The following is a 12,927-nucleotide window of genomic DNA, read 5'->3' as shown; positions in this document are numbered from 1 at the left end:
AAAGAGTTTCGTCCATAACTTCTCTCCACTCGAAATTAACCACTGAACCTGACATTCTGTTCCAAAACATTGTATGACCACTGCAGGTATTATTCCTAAGCTTTGTATGTCCACTGCTAATAGTAATTGCAAATCTTTCTGAGAAAAAATGTTTATCCGTTACGTTTCTCACAACGTATGAAAACTAATTATGTGCAAGTGGTCACATCACACACTGTTAAATGGTTCATACTTCTTATAAATCTGAGAAGATTGAAAAGAAACTGTGGTCATTTGACCGTATGTCGAAAGATGAAACAGGATTTTAGTGTGATAATTACAATTAAATACAACAGTAAGCATTTGTAACAATGTAATTCTGCACAGGGTTTTGCCCAACGGGTAACATTCAGCATTAGTGAGTGTAGTAACTGTAAGGATGCACACGAAGCGGATTGGAAAGAAGCTAGTATTAGAGAATGTGAAAGTATTATTACTACCACTGAATTAGGAAGTAGTGGAAAAGGAAACGAGATATCCCCACACTGAAGAACAGTCAAGAGAAACGAGTAAGGTAAGAATGGTTCTGATATATTTTTGTTTAATTCCTACAAAAGGTACCTGTAGTCTACGCGTAACATCCGATTTTCCAAATTAAACCACGGATCTCCAAGTGAGTATAAATTGGACTTTACTGACTCTTCTTTCTGCTGCTCTCTTTTGTGTTTTCAATCTGTAGGTATATCCAGTCAATACCATTTTAGCTATCGCTCCAAGTAGCCAAAAATTACAAGCCCAGGTTTTTTTCAGTATTATAGACACTCATCCAGATCTCTTCCAAAGAAATCAAATTGTAATCACATTCAAAGGTTTGGCTTTAAATGCAGTTACCTCGCAGTGGAAGGCATCAGAAGGTTTCAAGACTTATTTTATATTTGCCCTCACAAAAAAACTTATTATTCAGCGGAGCAAAGTAATCTTTACTATCCAAGATGAAAAGAGCTGGCTTACAAAACATGAAACGCTAAGGGGCGCTCGCAGAGAAGCTATAAAGATAAAGCAGGTGCTTGTCGAACGCTTGCCTTTGGGTTTTGTACCTTATTCATCAAAAATTAGACTTTTGAGCCTGTACTATGGCCTCACAGCTTTAATTCCGCCAGTACCCTGTCTCCTACCTTCTAAACTTCACAGAAGCTCTCCTGCTAAACTGCAGAACTAGCACTCCTGGAAGAAAGGATATTGCGGATTGCGGAGACATGGCTTAGCCACAGCCTTGGGAATGTTTCTAGAATGAAATTTTTACTCTACAGCGGAGTGTGCGCGATATGAAACTTCCTGGCAGATTAAAACCGTGTGCAGGACAGAGACTCGAACTCGGGACCTTTGCCATTTGCGGGCAAGTGCTCTACCAACTAAGCTACCCAAGCACGACTCACGCCCCATCCTCACAGCTTTACTTCTGCCAGTAACTCGTCTCCTACCTTCCTTCGAGGACGAGCCGTGAGTCGTGCTTGGGTAGCTCAGTTGATAGAGCACTTGCCCGCGAAAGGCAAAGGTCCCGAGTTCGAGTCTCGGTCCGGCACACAGTTTTAATCTGCCAGGAAGTTTCATATCAGCGCACACTCCGCTGCAGAGTGAAAATCGCATTCTGAATAGCTCAGAATATTTCACATTGGCAGCTGAAATCCTTCTGAATTTTATTCGAGATGGCTACGTTTCTTTCATTCTAGCTATTATAAATCTCAATTTTCATTGATAAAGCACATATTCCTATAAACTATAATTTAGTAACGCCTAGATTTCACGTGGGTAGCTCAAATTTTAACCATTTCTAAATTTCACTAAGACAAGCAGTTTCTAATTTATAATTGCATGAAGACACATTTGATAATGAACTGTATACACTCTTATATGATAGGTGGGAATAAAAGAACACGTTGGATAGGATCACGCATCAAGTTTTCAGGTCCAAGTTCTCAGGTCTCTCAAGCATTTTCTTTATCTTCCCAACTGCCAGTGCATACGCATTATACTCTCATTTCTACTGTGGATCCTTGTAGCAGTCGGACTCTTACAGCTGAAGAAAATGTGGCAAGTTACTTTTGTACGATTTCGATGTAATATTTGTGTAGATCTGACTGAGTGCTAGGTGAACTTAAACCTATTTAAAAATTAGATAGTCGGCATCATTACTGGCGGCTATAAGCTTGCAATGCCCCCTTTAAAGGTAGAAGTTCGTAGGGAGTACTTTTACTCCATCAAGAAACCATTTGCGAACGTTCACCCCATAACCTGAACTTCGACTTGTGTACTTCCTTTTTTTCTTTTTTTTCAAACATACCTACCTATCAAACACACTTCGGACATAATCACAGCTTGCATAGTGGCAATTTTTGACAAGAAACCGACTGAGAACATCAACTGCACAGCCCTTAACGGAGCCGCTCTACCATCAAGCTCTTGGACTTACTGAAACTGAGAGCTCAGTAGTGTAAGCATCCAAAGCTTCTGGGTTTTCAGAGGCTGCCCTAAGGAAATTTCTTAAAACCGACGAAGGTAGTGAGCACCTCAGCTGATTCACAAAATTGTTTTCATTGGAAGAAGAACAAGCAATAGTGCAGAAGCGAATTTCTCTCGATAATAGTTTTTCCGGCTTTACTCACAGGTCATTATGACGTTTACTTTTTGAAGTCACCAGAAAATAAGAAGTTAATAATTTGTTTGTCCATGTATTTATTTGTAGTCCGTTTTTATCTGCTGCGGTTGGGTTTAAAAGCACGCACTGCATACTCTTGCCCAAGGCCAGCGTACTCCGCAAAATTATTACTATGAAAAATTTTATTACTCCTACAACAATAATTGGATGACCTCGAAACTTTTATACAATGCCACCAAGATATCAAACTAGGTGAGGTATGCGTAATTGGTATAATATTGCTGCAACATTTACTTAAATATTAATTAGAACCAAAAATGTGGATTACATCCCCACCTACACAATTGCGCTGTAATTACTTTCTTCAGTTAACTGTTTCATAACTAGATTAAATGGGAATTTCTCTTAGATTTCTTGTGTACATTTCATGATTTCCATAAACCTTCAATTTGATCCATTCCATAAGTGATTACGCCCAAGTTTATTGGTTTCAAAGTTAAACATGTACTCTCGTACATTGTAAAAGTCAACATGTCCATAAAACATTTGCTGTTCAAGAAAATTGGCAAGGCATTTTATAGCAACTACGACTTGTTGTTGTTGTGGTCTTCAGTCCAGAGACTGGTTTGAAGCAGCTCTCCATGCTACTCTATCCCGTGCAAGATTCTTCATCTCCGAGTAATTACTGCAACCTACATCCTTCTGAATCTGTTCAGTGTATTCATGCCTTAGTCTCCCTCAACGATTTTTACCCTCCACGCTGCCCTCCAATACGAAATTGATGATCCGTTGATGCCTCAGAACGTGTCCTACCAACCGATCCCTTCTCCCAATCAAGTTGCGCCACAAAATCTCCTTCTCACCAATTCTATTCAGTACCCCCTCTTTAGTTACGTGATCTATCTACCTAATTTTCAGCATTCTTCTGTAACACCACGTTTCGAAAGTTTCTATTCTCTTCTTTTCTAAAGTATTTATCTTCCATATTTCACTTACATACATGGCTGCACTCTATACAAACATTTTCAGAAAAGACTTCCTGACACTTAAAGCTATACTCGATGTTAACAAATTTCTCTTCATCTTAAACCTTTCCCTTGCCCTTGCTAGTCTACATTTTGTATCGTGTCTACTTCGCCCATCACCAGTAATTTTGCACCCCAAATACCAAACATGTTTACTGCTTTAAGTGTCTCATTTCCGAATCTAATTCCCTCAGCATCACTTGTTTTAATTCTACTACATTCTATTATCCTCGTTTCGCTTTTGTTGACGTTCATCTTATGTCCTCCCTCCCAGGTGTCGTCCATTCCGTTAAGCTGCTCTTCGTGGTTTTTTGCTGTCGTTGACAGAATTACAATGTCGTCGGCGAACCTCAAAGTTTTTATTTCTCCTCCATGTATCTTAATTCCTACTCCAAATTTTTCTTTTGTTTCCTTTACTGCTTGCTCAATATACAGATTGAATAACAGTTGGGATAGGCTACAACCCTGTCTCACTCCCTTGCGAATCACTGCTTTCCTTTCGTGCCCCTCGGCTCTTATAACTGCCATCTGGTTTCTGTAAACGTAGATTTGCTTTTCCTCAACCCATCTTCTAATATAAGTCGTAGGGTCGGTATTGCCTCGTATGTTCCAACATTTCTACGGAATCTAATCTGATCTTCCCCGATGTCGGCTTTTACCAGTTTTTCCATTCGTCGTAAAGAATTCGTGTTAGCATTTTGCAGCCGTGGCTTATTAAACTGATAGTTCGGTAATTTTCACACCTGTCAACATTTGCTTTCATTGGGATTGGAGTTAATATATTCTTCTTGATGTCTGAGGGTTTTTCGCCTGTATCATATTTCTTGCTCACCAGATGGTAGAGTTCAGTCAGGGCTGCTCCGGGTATTGTTTCAATGCTCTGTCAAATTATTCACCCAGTATCGTATCGCCCATCTCTCATTGCGTCCTCTTCCACTTCCACAATATTGCCCTCAAGTACGTCGCCCTTGTATAGACCCTCTATATACTCCTTCCACCTTTCTGCTTTCCCTTCTTTGCTGAGAAGTAGTTTCCTATCTGAGCTCTTGAAATTCTTAAAAGTGGTTCTCTTTCATCCAAAGGTCTCTTTAATTTTCCTGTAGGCGGTATCTATCTTACCCCTAGTGATATATGCCTCAACATCCTTACATTTGTCCTCTAATCATCCCTACTTAGCCATTTTGCACTCTCTGTCGATCTCATTTTTGAGACGTTTGTATTGCTTTTTGCCTGCATCATTTACTGTACTTTTATGTTTGCTCCTTTCATCAATTAAGTTCAATATCTCTTCTGTTACCCAAGGGTTTCTGCCAGCAATCGTCTTTCTACCTACTTGATCCTTTGCTATCTTTACTCTTTCATCTCTCAAAGCTACCCATTTTTCTTCTACAGTATTTCTTTCCCCGTTCTTGTCAATCGTTCCCTAATGCTCTCTTTGAAACTCTCTACAACCTCTGGTTCTTTCAGTTTATCCAGGTCCCGTCTTCTTAAATTTCCACCTTTTTGCAGTTTCTTCAGTTTCAATCTACAGTTCATAACCAATAGATTGTGGCCTGAGTTCACATATGCCCCTGGAAATGTCTTACAAGTTAAAACCTGGTTCCTAAATCTCTGTCTTACTCTTGTATAATTTATCTGAAGCCTTTGAGTGTTTCCAGGCCCCTTCCACGTACACAACCTTATTTCATGATTCTTATTATTTATTTTGCGTTCGATATGCTAGATGCCTTACAATACTATACACATTCGGCATGGGAAACTTAATTAATGTGCAAATGTGCAAAAGTGACAAAACATTATTAATTACAAATTTAATTATACATATTACAGTAGTTATAAATCGATAGAGCATACATGTTGTAATCTGTGAAAAAAATTAACAATTTAACAGAAACACTTAAATTACAAAGCCAAGAAATAGCACAGTCTGTGAGTCTATGCAGGTCCACTAGCGAACCGTCCCATACACTATGAATTTCACACTCATTTATGTGCTGTATCGTCCGTATTTCGCCTCAGTCACAGTGACGATCGTCCACGTAGCCTCACTTGGCCATCAGCTCGTTGCACCGTCCAACACCAGTTCTCATTCTGTTTAGCGCCACCCAGGTTCTACGAGGGATGTTGAGGCCAGGAACACGATCAGCAGGGTTCTTAACGAGGTGTCCGTTGTTAACATTTGCTTGTTGCCACAAGTGTTTCCATTCTGCTATGGTGTCCCGATTGTTCGAAGAGTGGTTCCAGAAGGGATTTCTTGGCTTTAATCGTGTCGGGCCATGCAGATTAGCGAGTATTAAGTGTATGGTGTAAGCAGCAATTTTTTGCATTTCTCTTCGGACTGTGTGTTGTCTGCAGAGTGAGGGAGATTCGATGTTTGCCACTACAGAGATCCATGGAGTTGGGTTAGGTCTCGCTGTTCCACTTATTGTTTGCAAGGTGTCATTTAGGCGAACATCTACTTTACTGGCGTGCGAACTGTTGGGCCATACAGGCGCACAGCATTCTGCAACGCTTTAGTTTAGAGCCGAAGAGGAAGTGTGAAGTGTCGTAGCGTTACTTACCCAGGTAGAGCCCGCGAGTTTCTCGATGATACTGACTCTCCCTCGAGTTTTTGACTGACATCCTGCAGGTGTTCTTTGAATGTAAAGCTGCGGTGCAGTTTAACACCCACGTATTTTAGTGCTCTTTCATGTCTTATAATCTGGCCTACTAAATTCAAGCGCAGTTTCCTGTCTGCTTGTTTGTTGTTGAGGTGCATCATTGTTCTTACTGTTTTCTATGCATTAAGGTCCAGATGCCAGGTCCTGTAGTAGTTATGAAGCTGCACCAAGACAGAATTAAGGCCTGATTCCAATTGTTCGAACGACTCACCATGCAAAGCAACAGCCAGATCATCGGCATATGCGAACTTCCGTGATTTGAGTTCCGGCATATCAGAGATGTACAAATTAAACTGTAAAGGAGCTAGCACAGAGCCTTGTGGCAGTCCATTATTGAGGATTCGGGCTTTGCTTATTTTTCCGTGTAGATGTACTCAGTACTTCCTTGTGGATAGCGTATTACAAAAGAGCTCTAATGACTTATTACATGTGACTACTATAGCAAGCTTATACCATAATGCTTTAAGCCATACTGTGTCTTATGCAGCTGTGAGATCTATAAATACTACACCGGCCTTTTTCTTGATCTGAAATCCACGTTCAGTACGCGTGGTTAGTGCCAGGACTTGATCGCAGAAGGTCCTTAAACCAGCTTGCTCCACGGGTATTGCTGCGTCTATTAGGTGGGCCACTGTCTTTAGGGGAATTTTCTCGAGACGTTTGTACATCAGACACAGCAGAGAGATAGGTCTGTAGTACTTGGGATCTCTCTCATCGTTTTCAGGCTTCAAGATAGCTACTATGTTCGACTCCTTCCATTTGTTTGGGATGTTTCCAGTCTCAAGTGTGGCGGAGAAAAATTTTCTGAGGAATATGACTGCCCTTGGACCTAGGTTCCTTAGAAACTCCAGTAGGATTCCGTTAGGTCCGGTCGCTTTCCTTGACTTCATTCATTTATCGCAGTTATCAACTCTTCTTCAGAGACAGTGCTCACAATGTCTGACTGTTCAGCACAGTTCTTCAGTGCTTCAGCGATGAGATTTTTAAGGTCCTTCATCTGTTGTGTAGGGACGTGGATCTTGAAGTTTTCAAATATAGCTTAGCTTATTTTATTTGGGTTAAGAGCACTCTGTTTGGAGCGAGGATGTACAGCACTCCCTAATTTTCTGAGAAGACAACAACTTTTACGCCTGGAATGGGTGAAGTCAAGCTGCTCAACTAGCTCATGTCGATACTTCCTTCTTTCTTCGTCAAGAAGCTTGATTAGTGAGTCTACAGTCTAGGGATTTCCAGCTTTGTTGTATTTCTGAAAAAAAGATTCAAATTGTTTGGTAAAGCCTGGTATGTATTCTCTTCTAGCTCCACATGGGATAGTTTCTTGGGCTGCTCGCAGCAGCAATTTGTAAACCGTTCCTGTTTATCGGAATTGGAGGAATTCTGGTGATAGTTTGTTCCTTGCGAGATTGGAATTTGTTCTATTGTGCCTTAAGAAGGTTTCAGCGGGGGATTGGTGGACTGTCTATGACTGGCACCTGCAGGCAAATCTCCACAATGACCTGTGAGTGTTGGCTTTTCGACAGGCTTTGCTTGCATTGAGATCCCATCATTACTAGTCGTCACAAAATTGAGATCTGACGAAGCTGAAGTTTTCCATGCAATCGACGTAAATGTGGCCTTGTCCTTGAGATGGATATTATTGACATCTGCCCAATCTGTTAGCTGGAGACCTTGGTCACCACAGGACTGGTATCCCCATCTGAATGGTGAGAATTGAAATCCCCAATCTACACAGCTGGGTGGCTTACATCAGGAAGAAAGGAGATGCCCAGTTTTTGGATGGAGGTTTGTACACATCGACTATCGTTAAGTCGTTTACTTTTATCCCTATGGCAAAGTCAGTGGGCATGGGAATCTCTGTAGTATTATTCAATAGCTCATTTTTAATAAGTGATGGGATTCGATGCTTTTCATGGCGTTTGGAGGCAACTGTGGTGAATCCTTGCACTTTAAGTCGGTAAGTTGAATTCTCATCGGTATGCGTTTCTCGAAGTGCCAGTACGTCTACCTCATTTTCTTTCACAATTTTGGAGAGCATATCACCTTCGGCTATGGTATAGCCTTCAATGTTGGCTTGGCAAGTTCTTAGAACGTGCCTAATTTTTGGTTTTTTTATGGGCCGCATTCTGCTAGCCTTCAAGTAGCGCATCTGGCAGGGCCAGGAGGTACGAGTACGTCCGGCCACCGCTTGGGGTGACATTCGCTTCGTGTTTCGTTTATCTTCTTCTCATCACATCGAGACACTACTAGGGAAGGAGCTGTCCCCGTCCACTCCTTCATGATTCTTAAAGCAAGTGTTAGCTCTGATTAAGTTATGCTCAGTGCAAAATTGTGCCAGGTGGCTTCCTCTTTCATTCCTTACCCCCATTACATATTCACCTACAACTTTTCCTTGTCTTCCTTTTCCTACTATTGAATTCCAGTCTTCCATAAACATTAAATTTTCATCTCTCTTCACGATCTGAATAATTTCTATTATCTCATCATACATATATTCAATCTCTTCGTCATCTGCGGAGCTAGTTGGCATATGAACTTGTGCTACTGTGGTAGGCGTGGGCTTCGTGTCTATCATGACTACAATAATGCTTTCACTATACTGTTCGTAGTAGCTTACCCGCACTCCTATTTTTTTTATTCATTATTTCATCTAATCCTGTATTGCCCTATTTGTTTTAGTATTTATAACTCTGTATTCACAGTTTTGGTTAATGTTACAAGGCCAGGTCAGTCAATCATCCAGGCTATTGCCCCTTCAACCACTGAAAATGCTATTGCCCCTCCTCAGGAACCGCACGTTTGTCTGGCCTCTCAACAGATACGTCTCCGTTGTGGTTGCGCCTTCAGTATGGCCATCTGTATCGCTGAGGCACGCAAGCCTTCCCACCAACGGCAAGGTCCATGGTTCATCACATATGTGATCGAAACAGTTTTCTGCATTTAATTTATTTTTTATAGAAATTCAAATTCATAATAAAGTAACCTAATACTTTTTTCCGTCTTTCTCCGTCTTCCTTAACATGGGCATGATCAGTTTTGGATTAATCGCCTCACTGAATAGCCAGGCCTAAGCTGTGAAAATGAACGCAGTTACGTTGATTGTAACAAAATAGCCCCCCATCTGCACAGTCTACGTTTGTCCCTGAGTGTCACGGTTTTCTATAGGTCCCAGAGCTAACTTCCTGGAGCCACTCTGTAGTAATTCTGGACTTAAGGCGTATCGCATTGTCCTTCTGGAATAGTCCACGTCCATCGGAATGCACAATGGACATGAATGGATGCAGATGATCAGACAGGATGTTTACGGACGTGTCACCTGTCACAGTCGTATCTAGACGTATCGTGGGTCCCATGTCACTCCAACTGCACACGCCCCAGATCATTACAGAGCCTTCAGAGCTTCAACAGTCCCGTGGTGACATGCAAGGTTCGTTCATACATGAAATTGTCTCTTTACCCGTACACGTCCATCCACTCGATACAATTGGAAATGATACTCGTCCAACCAATCAACATGTTTCCAAATGTCAACAGTCCAATGTCGGTGCTGATGGGCCCAGGCGAGGCGTAAAGCTTCCTCTCGTGCAGTCACAAGGGTACACGAGTGGGTATGCGGCTCCGAAAGCCCATATTGACGGTAATTCTTTGAAACACTTATTGATGGCCTAGCATTGAAATCTGCAGCAATTTGAGGAAGGTGCACTTCTGTCACGCTAAACGATTTTCTTCAGTCGTCGTTGGTCCCGTTTCTTTTAGGATCTTTATCCGGCCGCAGCGATGTCGGAGATATGATCTTTAACCGGATTCCCGATATTCACGGTGCACTCGGCAAAATTCCCACGCTATTGTGCCTCGGAGATGCTGTGTTCCATCGCTCGTGGACCGTCTATATCATCACGTCGAAGTCACATCTTGATAACTTGCCATTGCAGCATCAGTAACCTATCTAACAACTACGCCAGGCACTTGTCTTATATAGGCGTTGCCGACCTCAGCGCCATATCCTGCCTGTTTACATATCTCTGTATCTCGATACGCATGACTATACTAGTTTCTTTGCCGCTTCATGGAATATCACACGTACCTCCATGGCTGCGACGTAACTCTGTCCGTTTAGATTCTTGGTTCTCTTCAGCAATTTTATGTACGTTGGAATGTTTTAGTTTCCTTAAAATCAAGTACAACTTACGTGAAATGACAGACTGGGATATTTATTACAATTGAATTTCAGTTGTTAATAACACTTACTTTTTTATTCTGGCCGAAATAATCACGCATGCAGAACGACATGCTTGTGGAACAAAGCCATTGATCAATATTGAATAAAAATATGTGAATAAAAATATTGCCCGCCCACAATCGTGTGACACGATTACTACACCATTTCAATGCCTGATATCAAAATTTCTTTCAGTTCAACACAGGAACATCCTGCATGAAATGACCCATCAAAACATAACATCAAAATACGATCCAGCAAATATATTAAGTTATTAATTGCCTACAGTAGATTCCTGTTGTAGGCATTCCTTGTTCCTTTGATGTGCGTTTAAAAATTCTTTTGGTCACAAGGAACAGTAGATTTGAGTTTATTTGTTTTCAATGGCCCAATACAAACACAATTTTTCTTCTACTTTGAAAGGTATTTAATACCAAAGTAAACTTAAAACATGTACAGTCTTCTTCTTCTTCATCTTCTTCTCCTTCTTCTGCTACTACCTTTGCCCCGCATTGTGTGCAGTGTCAGCAGGGCTAAGTACGGATTTGGGATAGTTAATTTTAATGGGTGGCTAGATGCCATTCCAGCCGCCCCACCCCATACCCCTAAGGACAGGAAAAGTGTACCCCGGCTGTCTGCGTCTAGTGTAAATCATGAAATAGTGCGAATCTGTTTCAGATGTCTGCGGGTCGTGTAACAGAGGCGGGACGTAGGGACCAGCCTGGTATTCAGCTAGCAGGCTGTGGACAACCGCGTAAATACCACATCCAGGCTGGTTGGCACACCGGCCCTCGTCGTTAAGCCGCCGGGCGGATTCGACCCAGGGCCGCCGCACCTTCCCGAGTCCAGGAAGCAGGGCATTAGCACTCTCAGCTAACCTGGCGGGTTTATATACATGTAGAGTCTTACACAAAAATACACTCCTGGAAATTGAAATAAGAACACCGTGAATTCATTGTCCCAGGAAGGGGAAACTTTATTGACACATTCCTGGGGTCAGATACATCACATGATCACACTGACAGAACCACAGGCACATAGACACAGGCAACAGAGCATGCACAATGTCGGCACTAGTACAGTGTATATCCACCTTTCGCAGCAATGCAGGCTGCTATTCTCCCATGGAGACGATCGTAGAGATGCTGGATGTAGTCCTGTGGAACGGCTTGCCATGCCATTTCCACCTGGCGCCTCAGTTGGACCAGCGTTCGTGCTGGACGTGCAGACCGCGTGAGACGACGCTTCATCCAGTCCCAAACATGCTCAATGGGGGACAGATCCGGAGATCTTGCTGGCCAGGGTAGTTGACTTACACCTTCTAGAGCACGTTGGGTGGCACGGGATACATGCGGACGTGCATTGTTCTGTTGGAACAGCAAGTTCCCTTGCCGGTCTAGGAATGGTAGAACGATGGGTTCGATGACGGTTTGGATGTACCGTGCACTATTCAGTGTCCCCTCGACGATCACCAGTGGTGTACGGCCAGTGTAGGAGATCGCTCCCCACACCATGATGCCGGGTGTTGGCCCTGTATGCAGTCCTGATTGTGGCGCTCACCTGCACGGCGCCAAACACGGATACGACCATCATTGGCACCAAGGCAGAAGCGACTCTCATCGCTGAAGACGACACGTCTCCATTCGTCCCTCCATTCACGCCTGTCGCGACACCACTGGAGGCGGGCTGCACGATGTTGGGGCGTGAGCGGAAGACGGCCTAACGGTGTGCGGGACCGTAGCCCGGCTTCATGGAGACGGTTGCGAATGGTCCTCGCCGATACCCCAGGAGCAACAGTGTCCCTAATTTGCTGGGAAGTGGCGGTGCGGTCCCCTACGGCACTGCGTAGGATCCTACGGTCTTGGCGTGCATCCGTGCGTCGCTGCGGTCCGGTCCCAGGTCGACGGGCACGTGCACCTTCCGCCGACCACTGGCGACAACATCGATGTACTGTGGAGACCTCACGCCCCACGTGTTGAGCAATTCGGTGGTACGTCCACCCGGCCTCCCGCATGCCCACTATACGCCCTCGCTCAAAGTCCGTCAACTGCACATAAGGTTCACGTCCACGCTGTCGCGGCATGCTACCAGTGTTAAAGACTGCGATGGAGCTCCGTATGCCACGGCAAACTGGCTGACACTGACGGCGGCGGTGCACAAATGCTGCGCAGCTAGCGCCATTCGACGGCCAACACCGCGGTTCCTGGTGTGTCCACTGTGCCGTGCGTGTGATCATTGCTTGTACAGCCCTCTCGCAGTGTCCGGAGCAAGTATGATGGGTCTGACACACCGGTGTCAATGTGTTCTTTTTTCCATTTCCAGGAGTGTAATTTATCGCCAGCCAGCCACCACAGATGCTAGGTCCGAGTCATTCACTCAAGGTGCCCAGTA

Source organism: Schistocerca serialis, chromosome 2 (assembly GCF_023864345.2).
Source record: "Schistocerca serialis cubense isolate TAMUIC-IGC-003099 chromosome 2, iqSchSeri2.2, whole genome shotgun sequence".
Taxonomy (NCBI): domain Eukaryota; kingdom Metazoa; phylum Arthropoda; class Insecta; order Orthoptera; family Acrididae; genus Schistocerca; species Schistocerca serialis.
This window is presented reverse-complemented; position numbering follows the sequence as displayed.